The sequence below is a fragment of the Myiozetetes cayanensis genome, unplaced genomic scaffold, assembly GCF_022539395.1.
Source record: "Myiozetetes cayanensis isolate MyiCay16 unplaced genomic scaffold, myiCay2020 scf1, whole genome shotgun sequence".
Classification (NCBI taxonomy): domain Eukaryota; kingdom Metazoa; phylum Chordata; class Aves; order Passeriformes; family Tyrannidae; genus Myiozetetes; species Myiozetetes cayanensis.
Genome location: NW_026086604.1, coordinates 86,224,779 through 86,238,406, shown reverse-complemented (window position 1 = coordinate 86,238,406; position 13,628 = coordinate 86,224,779). Strand labels below are relative to the sequence as shown.

At 38.9% G+C, this 13,628-nt stretch overlaps 1 long non-coding RNA gene across 1 annotated transcript in view; it reads right to left on the bottom strand.

Annotated features, from left to right (window-relative positions):
- LOC126641146 (uncharacterized) overlaps positions 1-12,867 on the bottom strand; it is a 34,571-nt gene extending 21,704 nt beyond the window's left edge. Inside the window, exons 1-2 of the long non-coding RNA XR_007629211.1 lie at positions 12,703-12,867; positions 12,503-12,610 (exon numbers count right to left, since the gene is read on the bottom strand). This is a non-coding gene — a long non-coding RNA (uncharacterized LOC126641146). The remainder of the gene's footprint in view (positions 1-12,502; positions 12,611-12,702) is intronic.
- Positions 12,868-13,628: the final 761 nt, after the last annotated feature.

Here is a 13,628-nt window from a genome sequence, read left to right as displayed (position 1 = left end):
CAGGCTACTTCTGGTATTTTAAACCCTGGTCTTCATTAGACGTTACTTTGCTGTTTCGCTGTAGCTAATTAACTTGTATATTGAAAACCCTTTAGAATGATTCGATATCACATCAGGGAGATGTGGGAATACATTGTGCTGGGATTAGCACATTTATATTGCTGTAGCTCTGTCCCTGCTGTTTGGGTGCTGGGGAAGGCAACCATTTACAAATTTAGTGCATCATCTGAATTGGGATCATTTTCAGGTGGTATAAATTCTACTGATAGCAATTTGAACAAAATCTGCTTTACTTCAGTGAGAGATGTACAGATAGATAATTTGCTACTGCACATTCTAGTGACAGAGTCTGCCCTGAATAAAGTCTTGAGAAGCTTTATTTGTTATAGTTATTTTGTGATTTGGAGGGTTAGGGGTGTGCAGAAGTAAAGGGGTTTCAAAATTCTGACATTGAAAAGTTGGATTTTGAAAAAGATATTATAACTTCTTTGATAATCAAAATGAAATTTTAAATACATCTGTGGTATGCCTTCTGTTCCCCTCAAGATTTTGAAATTCCTGGTTTCAGACTTACAGTTAATCATTCAAAAAACTAGGTGAGCATGCTGTACAGATTTTTTCTTTTGTGTACTTTATACAGTGCACTACTATTTATGTCTGTAAAATATTGCATGTGTGTTAATTAACTTTTCATAGAAAGCTTAGCTTTCTGTGCAAAACTGGCTCTCAAGACTGAGGCTCAACACTGTTTTGCAGTTTTACGAGAAAAAAAATGAAAACTGATTGCAATACAGAACACAGGTGTGAACTTTTATGTGTTGAATTCAAGCTAAGGAACATGGCTCAGGCATTTACAAGAAAAGTCATGAGTGATGTGTTTCAGCACCAGTTGTACAACCATGGAGTAGCACAAACTTGAAGCAGGAAGGAATGGCATCTTTTGTCATGTCATTAAATACCTCTTTTTAAGTACCTGAATTATATTATAAGCATTTAAGGTTCTTCTTAAAAATAAAAATGTATTTGTGTTTCAGACTTTAACCTAAGCTTGAAGTATTAATTTTGAGGAAATTGCTATGATATGTAATTCCTTTACACCTTGGAAGAGAAATAGAGCCACAAGACCTGTTTTGTGTAAGCTACAAAAGAGTTTTTGGAGACAATTGACTTTTTGTCATTACTAGCCAGGGAGAGAAGAGATCTGATAGTCTAGCCTATGAATGCAATTTCTCCTTGCCAGTTCTGATCCCCAAATCAACACACCATATGAGAGATAAATCCTGAACTGGAGGTGTTTACTGTGGGCTTTTTGTCTTTGATTTGTACAAAGATGAGATCAAGTTCCATAATTTATAAGGCTGTTGAGTTCACTATATGCTGAATGTGAGATAGGCAGCAAATAAAGGTGAACATGCAGTAATAATCCTTACTGCAGGAATGTGGTCTGAATTTAATATTCTGTATCCATTCATGTGAACCCTGTAATTTTCTGTTACATATCTGATTTGTTCTTTATGGTTGTAGTACACTGGGGTAGAGGTACTTTTATTTCACTTTGATATAGCATGGTGAGCCATTTTTGAAACAATATGTTCAGTCAGTCTTTTATTTACTATTTCCTTTTGTACTTAACAGATTGTCCATTCAAAATGGAAGAGCATGAGCACTGTTGCCTCATCGGTCACTTTGCTGTGAAGTTGTAATGTAGCAAATGGTTAATGTATGCATACATGTGGGGACTGTTTTAACCCACATTTCACACAGCCATAATTGATTCATTGGTTTTGAAGAACAAAACAAAAACAACAGCCCTTGTCCAGCTGCAGTAGGCAAGAGTGAGGACATATGCTGGTGTGAAAGAGGGAGTAGGGCAGGGGACCCCTGCTGAAAACATCAGAACAAAGGGGGAGCAATCGCCTTGGCAAGGCATGGGATAACTTAAATACCCTATTGTATGAAATATGAATAGGTTGGCATTGTGAATTGCGGTGTGGGGGGCTCCTCCATGTCACCGATTAGCCACATGATTACCCAGATTACACGGGGAAATGGCTAAGGTAAATAAGGCCAGCCTTCTGCCACCTCCTCCCCAGGGCCAGGAGCAGGCTGGCCCAACCTCTTCCCTGCTACTGGGAGCTGGAAGGGAAGGGGGTGGAGGAGAAGGGGAGCGTAGCCATAAGCCTTGTGATTAACAAAAATAAGGATCTCAAGGGCAACAGTGTTAAAAGGTCTTTCTGGTCAAGGAATATATGGACATTGTTCCCTGTTACCACACAGTGAGCAAGTAAACTGCTTGGTCTAAAGGAGATCTTGTATCCTCTCCTTTAGCCCTTTGTCCTCCCTGATTAAGGGACAGCCATGGGGTGATGATGGCAAAGAGTGTGGTAGGCACAATCTGTGTCCTATGATCTTCTCTCCCTTCCATAATCTTGTGCACAGATTAGTTCTCTCCTCCCTCCCCCCCATGCAGCTCCTATGGCCATGGGGTAGCACTGTGAAAACTGTGTTTATCCACCCCAGGGCAGCTCAAAGAGAGATTATTTCCCTGTGTTGCAGTTGTAATGCACACATAATCAACTGTGATCCAAAATAAAATCATGTCTATATTATGGAAAGCCAGTCTTAAATGAAGCCATAACAGAAGTGCTCTGCAATGCTTGTGTACACGTTCATAGTAGGAACAGTATAGTGTAAAATCTGTATATATTGCATATGTTAAGCTGTCTCAAAAGTGAAGATATTTTTGTCTCAAAGCTGTATCTTATTCTAGCTTTTCAGTTGAAAAGGCTTCTAATGTTTGTATGTTTTGTAGCATCTTTTACAGCAGTGATCTCTAGCTCTTTTCTAGAATCACAGAATCACTGAAGTTGGAAGAGATTATTAAATCCAACTGTCAGTCTAGCACCGCTGTGTTTACTGCTAAATCATATATCCAAGGGCCACATCCACATGTCTTTTCAACTTTTCCGAGGCTGGTGATACCACCACTTCCCTGGGTAGCCTATTTCAGTGCTTGACCACCCTATCAGTGAAAAAGATTTTTCCTAATATCCAGTCTAAACCTTCCCTGGTACAAATTGAGGCCATTTCCTCTCATCCTGTCACTTTTTACTTGAGAGAAGAGACGGACCACCACTCAGCTACAACATCCTTTTGGTTAGCTGTAGAGAGCAACAGGGTTCCCCATGAGAGTTGTAGAGCAACAAGGTACACCCCTATCCTGCAGAGAGTTTAACTGAAGGTGCTGTCTAATGTCCCTTCTCATTGCAAAGGTACTGTTGGTGTATCAACAAGACACAGCATCCTTGCAGGGAGGAGCCTTTACACCACAAGCTCTCTGATGCAAATGATGTTCCCAGCTGCAAGGTACTCAAAATCAGCTGGGCTCCCAAAGGGGACTACAGCTCCCTGGATCTTTTTTGGGAGATTTTGGTGTCTATAAGTTGCTTAGAAAGTATTTAATTGGGTTAAATTGAGACCTGGTTTTCCTTAGAATGGAAAAGAATCAGATTGAGGCAATAACTGGGAACGTTGTTTTAAAAGAAGGGAAAGGGGTGGTTTGACTTTTCTGATTTTCTTTCCTTTTTATTTCCAGGTGACCTACTAACAAAATTCAGCACAAGTTTATGAATAGTTTGGCTTGTCCCAAATTTGCATTCTTCCCTAAATAAAATATTCAACTGGAAATTTTTGCCAAAGACTAACCTGGGCTACTACATTGAGGTTATTAGTTAATGGCAAAACAGATTAAGAATAGGTTAGTGACTGAGAATGGTAACTCATTAGTATTTAATGGGGTTTTATTTATAAATATTCAAATAGTGCTTTGGTATGAAAATATCCACAAACCTTAATAGATCACAAAGAAAAAAGTGTAACTTTCACTTTTGCTTTGATTCACAGCTGAAAGTAAAAAAATACTCCATTCCCAGCCACACCGCTACAGAGAGCAAACAATTGAAGTGGGAAGAAAAATGCCAAAAGTAAAGTGAAAAAACACTCAGCAGAACTTTAAACAACTACAACAACAAAATAAATAAGTGAAGACACATTGTTTTTAGCAGATAATATTTTAAATCTTCACATTTCTAAATGGTGGAGAAACCCCCCAAAATATAATCTCACAAAATTTATTCTCTGACCATCAAATAGAGTGCTTGTAGTTTTACTAAGGTTTCAGGGAAAGTGAGCTCCTTGCCCTTTCTGTGCTGCAAGCACTGTTATCAGCATTCTAACCAACTTGGTTTATTTCATTATTTTATGTAATCTAAACTTCTTACTTTTTCACTTCATCCATAATCTGCTGAGCATTGCAACTTTGTCTAGTTACATGGCAATTATGTTTCATCCAGGACTGGATTCCTGCTCATGCTGAAGGAGTTTCTGGTTTGTACCTGCGTATGTCCATTGTACAGAAGGTAAAACCTCTCGGATAAGTTGTGCTTTTCTGATGCCATGCTCCCTTACATTTTCAATTTGAAAAGACATCTTGATGTACGGAGCTTTATTGATGGTTTTCTGTTAAATTAGACATGCCTGGCTTACAGCCACTCTTTATTTGAAGACAATTTTTTTTCTTTCTACATAGTTGTCTCTATTTGCAATCTGTGGATGTCTTGGACCTTTGGGTATGGGCACTTCTTGTTACTTTTATCAAACTCAATTAGAATAGTTCAGTGGCACTGAATGGTTTGTAAAAGCTCTATATTACCCAAAAATGGAGCGGTTTGTCATCGCATACTCAATTTTCCATTTGTTTTTTTAAACATTGTGAAATTTTGCATGTACTTTTGGTGTGACATATAATTCTACCAGTTATCAAAACATATGTAATGTTATTGGAAACAAAAGCTCAGTTCTGATCTTTCTTTTGCCTTCAATTCCCCACAGTATTCTTTCAAATGTTTCCATGCTTGTGCGCTCAGAAATGCCTGGTGAGCCACCTGTATATAGGTAGCATGCCAAATAAAAGGAAAGAAACTTCCTAGGAAGGTTTCTTTTCACTGACCTGCTTGCTGTGTAGGAGATGCAGAGACTATCGATTAAGCAGCAAGAAGGAAGGGTGAATTGATCTGATAGTGAAATTATGCATTTTTTGCTGAGAAGAGGATTTTTGTGATGGAGAAAGAACAAATTGACTTATTGGTTAATTGAAGGAGAGAATTGACTGGGAGAGGCAGTGAGAATTTGATGAATGTCAGCTGCAGGAAAGAAGGGTTCTTCAAATATATGCACAAAAATTTATATATTTCCTCATTTGTCTGCATCTTACTTCATATATAATGGAGATGAGTGGCTTTTCTTTGACACTTTGTGGCTCTCTACTTATTCCTCAGACTTCTGCAAGGTGGGTAGGCCTGACTTTGTGTGGAAACTTTTTCTTCTTTTAAATATGACTGGAAATGTCCCTACATTGAATTCTGCAAAAGTTTCTTGCTGCTGTTTTTTCCTAAAGCTATTCCTTCTGTTTCAGTTTATTAAGTTTGCCAGTGCATGTTATTTGTCACTAGCTGTGATTGCCTAATCCAGGCCTGGGTTTTAATGCATGCTAGGCACCTAACTCTCACTGAAAACAACATGAATTAATAATTTTTTCCTTTAAATAATCTTCCAGATTTCACTTGGCAACTCTCTGTGTTGGTAGGAGCAGAACTGCTTCCATAAGTACAGTCATTGCTCCTTAACCCTTTGGAGAAGGAACAGTGATTTGTTCTGTCTGGCTGGTGCAACGGTGATTGCACTACTACCCTCTGCAGTGAGGGCTTCTAACTGCTATAGTAATAAAAAAAAGTATTAAAATAGTAAAAGTGATATCAACAACACTCATATTAGTAGTAACAAATAGGTACATCTTGGTGCCATACAAATATTAATTACTCCAATGTTTAATTTAATTTCTAATTAATTTAGAATTAATTTCCTAATTTCCGCCTGGATGAGGTTGCCATAAGCTTCATATGGTGCCTTTAGGAGACCAGAAGTGTTTTCATTCCCATTTTACATAAATGGTGTGGAAGGCACCCAAAACTGTCTTCTGAGGACTCTTAACTCTTACAGTGTCCTCCAGGAAGTTTCTGTTCTCTCCCTGGGAAGACTGTGTGTTTAATAGGGTTAGGGAAGGAGCCTATTCAGGAAATTTTCCATGTTGTGGGGTGGCAAATGGCAGAGTCCCCAGGGATCAGTGTGGCTACTGGAGCTCAGTGTTGTAATGTTATATATATATATATAAAGTAATAATTTCCCTCTTGCAATGGTATTACCATGGGGCCTGTGGGGAAACTAAATGCTATGGACTGATTTGACTTGAGAAGAAACTGTGTCTGTCCTACTTCCTTTTGTACCCTTACAGACTGCTCAGATGTGCCATGGCCTTATTTTGTCATCATTAGGTAAGATTCAGCTGCATTTACAGCAGGGATACTGTAGGAGTGAGCTCTGTGAAAAAATAAGAGTAGAGTTTTTAAGCTCCCAAGAGAAGGAGGTAGGACCTTTAATTAGCAAATAATAGGCTTAGTCCATAAACTACACACAAAAATAGAAAAAAAAAAAATCCCCAGGCATCAGAAAGAAAAGCTTCAAGGAAAAAAATCTTCAAATAATTTACACATAATAAAGAATTCTTGGGTATGTTTGGGTTGTATTGCATTATTTTAAAACTCATTTAGTATTTATAAAACATAAGAAAAACTTTGCTTGAAGTCACTCATCCCAGACAGTCACACACCTGTATGTTTTTGAAGCAACACCTGAAGTAGGTGAGTGGAAGAAGGATATTTGGGGAGGTTCATGAAGCTGGAAAAGATATTTAAATTTAAATTCTTAATGGGAAACTTATAAACACACCAGAGCTGAACATATATTTCAGTGTGAATAATTTATATGATAATACTTCTAATAATAGCAGGCTGCTCCAGTTCTACAGTACAATTAGCACGGTTTGACTGACAGAGGAAGAGAGGTACCACCATCATACAATAGCCCTTTCTCTGTCTTGCACCAGCTGGGATATCACCTTGAACTGAGCCAATCCATCATCCTGCTAAAGAAAAGATAACTGGGTTTCTCCATAAAAGAAAAGGATTTGACTGAAGGATGTTTTTCTCCATTTTCCTCCCTAATAACTTAACAAGTTTTCCTTTGTAAAAAGTGGAAACTTAGAAAGTTTCCTGCAAAATCAAAAGCTTGTCCACAGATTGACTGTTAAATGTTCAATGTACGTTTGTCAGGGATGCTCTAAGTGGTACTGAAGTTGACAGAATACAAGTAGGAGCTGACAGCTTCACTCCAGTTACAGCTGATTAAAGGCTGCAGGGGCCTGGGGGGCCCATCTCAAAGAAGACCTCTGCAAATTCACCAGAGTACTTCCAGTCTGCACATTTTGCGTCAGCTGGCTCAGAGTACTCAAGGTATTGCGCTCGGTAATCGACTTCTGCCTCCAATTTTGGAGTGATTAACAACAGATACAGACAAGGAGTTAAAAATGCAAATAAGAATTACCTTACATTATATAAGGTATGTAAGGTACTATTTACATTACAATGTGTACTACAAATGTACTACAAAATAAGCATTGCATATTTGTGTACTTTTAGAGCCATTTGTGGCTCTAAAGAATGACTCAAATCTTGAAGTCGGGTCCTCTCACAGCCTTCTCCCCATTCCCATCCCCCCTGCATATATTGAGCTCTTGCTGGCTGCTCAGTTTGGGAGCTCCCCGAGGCCATGCAGACAAGGTATTCAAGTAAATCTAGAGATCCACCATGACCTAACAAGAATCATTTAAAAAAAGAAAAAAAATCTCAGTATCAAAGAGTGCTTGGCACTGTCTGGAAACATATCTTTTCTGAGTGTTCTCCTTTATAATTTCCAACTCTTAGCAAGTATGCAGTGCCTGTATATGCTGTACATACCTTGTGCCTTATCCTATACTGAATGAACATCTAACTGGGGACATTTTTTTTCTCTCTGTTTCCCAGGTCAATTTTATATGGTGTTGTTTTGGGGTTTTTTTTCCAATCCTTTACTAATGTGAAGAGAACATCCTGAACAAATATCCCTTCCCAAAAATGGGTAATAAAATACCACTTTAAAAAAAAAAAAAATTACTAAAATAGTTAAAGATTTTTCCCCTGCATTATTTCTATCAGGAACTTTCTGTTAACCACATTTACTCCTTCTTCCCTAAACTTAAATTTCAGTCTTGCTTTATTTGCACAAGAGGCTGGATTCTCAAAAGTACTGATTAAAAAAATCCATGCAATGGATTTTTAGATTTAAAAAAAAGATTTTTAGAACACTCTGGCAAGGTAATTTTTAAAACACTTGAAAATAAAACATAACTTGTGGTTTAATAATCAGGCAAAAAATATAGTAAGTCAAGTAGCAGACATTTGTTAGCATTTTTTACATTAATCCATTCATATATTTTTAGAATTGCTAAATATTTAAAGCTCCAGAATGAGAGCTATTCTTAGGGTGATTTCTTCCCTTAAGTTGAGCTCAAGTAATGCTTTTGATCTCCATTTCCATTCACCTAACTGGAAATTAATTTTTCAAAAGTGAATGTATATTGAGAGGAAGACCTAAAAGATATGACTCCAAATAAAAGGAATTAATAAAATATATTTATTCTGATCCCTTAGTTGTTTATAATAATTTAGATGAATGGTTGAACAGTGTACCAGTATATCAACAGAATCTTTTCATAGTCTGAGTCCTCTTGTGCTGATTTTTAAAAGGCAGCCTGTAAGTCCTGAGGGCTTTTAAACTGCAGAACTCAAGAAATTTGCTAAATTCCTCCTACTGAGGAAAAAGAATCCTATATAGGCATATTTCTGTTTGTGTGTATGTAGATATGTATGTAGCTCTATGTATGTATCTGCATGTATTTTTTATATGCACTCGTGCAGTTATTATTCAATTATACATACACATATATATAACACATCATGTATATATAAAATATATAACATGCATGCAGACATGCTACACATATGTGCACTCCCTTTGCTTCCTTTTCTCCCAGTCTTCTTTGAGACTATCTTTATTTGCTATACATTACTTTTTGGCTCAATTAAAGCTCTGCTGGACCCATTAAATTCTGCCTCACTGGAATACTTAAAAAAAACCAAAACCCAAACCACAAATCAGAGATATAAATTGGAAACCACAAATTGAAAATGTACCCACTCCTGAAGGGGTCTGACTAGTGTTTTGAATAGGATTTGGACTGCCAAAAAAAGAGGATGAAGTGAATGTGAGAGAGACTGGAAAGAGAGCGCTTCGGAGAGCAAATGTGCTCCTCAGAAGTAGTTCAGTTTGCATAATTTATTTTAAATGTGGTGTGTGAGCTCTCTGGTGTATGAGCACTCCCTCCCTCACCACCCACACCCCCCTCTTTTCTTTTAAAAATAGGAATTTCTGTGCTGCTTGTGTTCCAATATTCCAGTTCAAAGAGGGTGCCTGACAGTAGCTCAGCACCTGTGTACTTGACTACTTACTGCTGAGGAGCCTTGCTTGCCGGTAATCTAGATTTATGGTAAGTCTACCCTTTCCCTTCATCTACAAGGTCCAGGGACACTCGGGTAGCCGATCTGCCCTTAAATATGTCTCTGAGGAAATGGTGCTAATTAGTATTGGAATTTACAACCTTCCATTTTATTGACTTGTCCTACTTTCTTCGATAATTAACTAATGAGTAAAGTAATGAGCTATGTTAGTCAGTCATGATGTTCAATTAAACAGCAAATCAATTATTGAAAATAGTTTCGGACAGCTCCTGTGTCGTCACGGTGAGTATGCGTGCATGTGCGTGGGGGTGTGTGTTCACACATGTTTTAAATGCATGCCCTAGATGTGGCAGCATCCCTCCCTGCAGGGTACCTGGCTGCAGGAGGGCTGTGAGGTCACAGCCAAACCAGACCAGTGATGCCTCTTGTTTGCCTTTTCCACCCTCTGTTCAACTGTGCTACAAAGCGTCCCGATGCCGCACCTTGCTAAGCTGAGCTTATCTGCAAGGGGGTCCCCAAGGCCTGAGAAAGACAAGATCGCTGTAACATAGGGAGAGGTTTTCCTGGAGGGGAGGTCGGTAGAGGGATGTTAGGAAGCAGTGTGTCTGCTCACTGATGTGGCCCCTCTGCCTCTTTCTTGGCACATGCAATCTTTCCCGCTGGTGAGCAGGGTCACCTGTCCCAGAGCTCAGTATTACAACAGCAGGAACTAATACACCAGTATTAGTCCTCAAAGCCTTAAACTTTCTTCTGGCCACAGCAATACGCAGGAACAACAGAGAGGGTGGCAGGGAGTTAAGGATTTTTCCCCTGGGGGCTTTGCGTACTAGTCTGAGCAGCAGTTGTCCATGGGAAGAGGCTTCCACGACCATCATGTCACACCCTGCACTAAATCTGAAGGAGCACTTCAAACAAGCTCCTATGTGGCCACTGGCAGGTCAGGTCACAATTTTCTGGGGCAAGGGAGTGACACTGGGGCCTGGCCTCTGTACAGCACAGACAGCTTCATTTGGCATGGGCTGGGCAAACACCTTTTTTGGCAGGATGAGAAACAGACATTCATTATCTCACTAATGTTTTGAGTAGAGTTTTACCTAGGAATCGTAAAGGGCAGTTCCAGCTAAGAAAGGTGCAGTTGACATCATTATTCATTAACTTGATAGCCTTCCAGGTTTAATTATTCTTTTATTTGACTTTTTTACCCTTCCTGTTTCCTTCGAATCGTTTGCCTTCTCTTTTCTGCTTCAGGAGATGATAGCACACCTGCATCTGCTGCCCATGACTCTGCAGGCTTTCACACTCACCCTCCTGGTGACATCCAGCTTGTTGCTTTTGCTGTTAGTTCTGTTTTTGGTGTTAGAGTGTATCCCAGCAGCATTCTCACATCCAGGAAGCAAACCTATTCTGAAACTTCAGAAGTCTGGGAAAAATTTTTACTGTCCTATGCTCTACTCATACAAAGAAGTTTTGACTTGCCTTGTCAAAAGACCACTTCACTATGGGCAGCAACAGCTTTCAGAGAAGACAGTAATATTGCATTAAGCAAAAAACAAATGCTAAGGTTATTAAGTGGAAAGTCGGGTTTGGGATTAAAATTTTAACCTAATATTATCAGATATGCTACCAGAAATAACACTCTTGTGTGGTTCCATTTGAACAGCAAAGTGGCACAAATAGTGACATGCCAAGTTCTTAGGCTCTGTAGTGATACAAATATTATTCATTATTAGTCATAGTCATCTTATGATGATTTTTTTTCCAAAGGTAGCGAGTGTGCAGAAAGCTCCCCCCTGCCTTCCAAATTCAGAAGGAAAAGCAGGCCAGTGAGCAAGCTGCATAAATACAGAGAGAGAGGAGACTAAATGCTTCGGCCTTAGCCATCCAATTGAATCATGATTCATTAGAGAAACAACAAGCCAAAAGAAATCAAAGACAGTTCAAAAAAGGCAACATAAAGTTTTCATTTCCAAACAGTTTTAATTCGCTGTTTGTGCTCTTTACTGAGAATATGCAAGGAACACAAACATTCCCATATGATTTAAATTACAATTTACATATGAATTACATTAGAAATATGAGCTACACTAAAGAGATAATTAGTGCTGTCCTGGGTTATGTGAGCACAAACAAAATTAAATAAGAACAATTTCAAAGCCAAGTTTTGCTTTGCCTTTTCAACTAAGCTGGTTTAATCAGTGATAATGACTGAAATAAATCCACTACATATAAAACAACGCACAACATATCATACTGTGTGAAATGTCATTACTACATCCCATGCCTTGGTAAATCCTGCAGTCAAAAAGAAGTACAATATCACCAATATGACGCTGCACAAAATTTGCCTCCTCTAGGTACTCAGCACTGGGTGCTCAGCACTGGAGTTGGTGGTCCCTGAGGCTTTCAAGGAAGCAGGACCCATAGCAGGCCAGTGTCACTGCACTGCTCCAGAGAGAGTAATGGGGAGGGGGGGCTGTGACAGTGTGTGCCAGGGATTATCTTTTTGTTTGTTTTTAACATGACATACAAATAAGAAAGAGCTGCCACAGAAAAAAAAAATGCCAGTGTTAGCAGAGAGAAATGAGAGGAAGCAAATCTGGAGAAGCGGGGAAGGGGGTAAGGCAGGGGGAGGAGGGTAGAAGGGGAGAAAGTGAGAAGGATAAAAAATACTGAGCAGAAGCAACCTACCTGTGCATTAGTGCCTCAGCCCCTAAATAGAACTGTGGTTTATGACTACTTTGCCTAATGAGCTAAACTCTGGTGACCATAAAACTGAAATATAATTATGACATTAAAGATGCCTATATTTGAACTTAATTATTAATTAATTTAATGAGAGAATAGAAGGTTGTAAAATTGCTAATTAAACGGGTCTGTAAAACTGCAGACGGCAGAGGATTTACCAAATGATGAATCCCACAACAGTATTTGGGCTATATCAATATTCTATTAATATACAGTATGCCAGAGGTACTGGCTAGTACGCTACTCACAGTTAAGCCGATGTGACAGGCATACAGAGTGAAAGAAAATGAAGGACATAAAATTCCAGATGACAGCAACCTTGAAGACGATCTCTGCCCCCACCTCTGTGGCAGTTTCTGAAATCAGTTAAATAAACTCAGAAATGCAGGATAAAAATCAATCTTACCATTGCAAATGTGAATAAATTGGCTTGAAGCAAACGACCCACCTATGGTCTTAGGCACCGCCGTGTTGTGTCGCTCTCTGCTTGTGTGCAGGAATGGCCAGAGCAAATCTGGACTTAAGTGCAACAGAGCGGGAGGGATGCAGCGTGAGTGAGTGTGTGTATGTGTGTGTGTGTGTGTGTGTGTGTTAGTGTGCTTGCATGGGAAAGAGAAGCTGAGCGAGAGCAAAAAAATAACTGTCCCTGTGTGATTAGTGAAATTAAACTCAAGTGAACCTTCAGGGGCTGAATTCAAGCCTACAGGGGACAATTTTAGAGATTCCCACACTGCACTATCAGCATGCAAGGAATTTCACTGTAACATTTGAGTGGCAATGCCATTTGGATGACATTCATTTAAAGATATAGAGGAGGGGTGCAGGAAAATGTTTTCTCTTAGCACTGAACCTAATTCAAGGAGTATCCAAAGAAAATGCATTGGGGTGCCTCTCCCAGCATATCTCTAAATGTCAGTCATGACTAATTACTGGAGCAATAGAAAAAGAAAAAAAATTCAAATATCCCTTTTGTAGGAAACAAAGAAACACCTCTGGGCCATGTAACACAAAACATGAAAAACACTAGGGTAAATTCAATATTTTAGTATTTGCATGAATCCTTAGAACTGTTACTTTTTATACCTGCCGTGTGGCATAGCTTTTCCTTTATATAATTAGTTTTATAAATGCCCTGTTGACAGCCATAAGAAGGAATTTAGCAAACAACATCAAGAAAGTCACTGGAAGGGGACTTGCCCTTCACCCTAAGGGGAACAATATAGTCATTACAGTAACATCTCCCATTTTTGAAAAATAGATTGAGGATCTTGACACCAAGGACAGGAGTTGTATTTTCATGTCCTTTGTTAGTTCTGAAGAAATTGCATAAACTTTCAGTGCCTCAGTTTCTCTTTCTAAGCCAGGAATAACAAC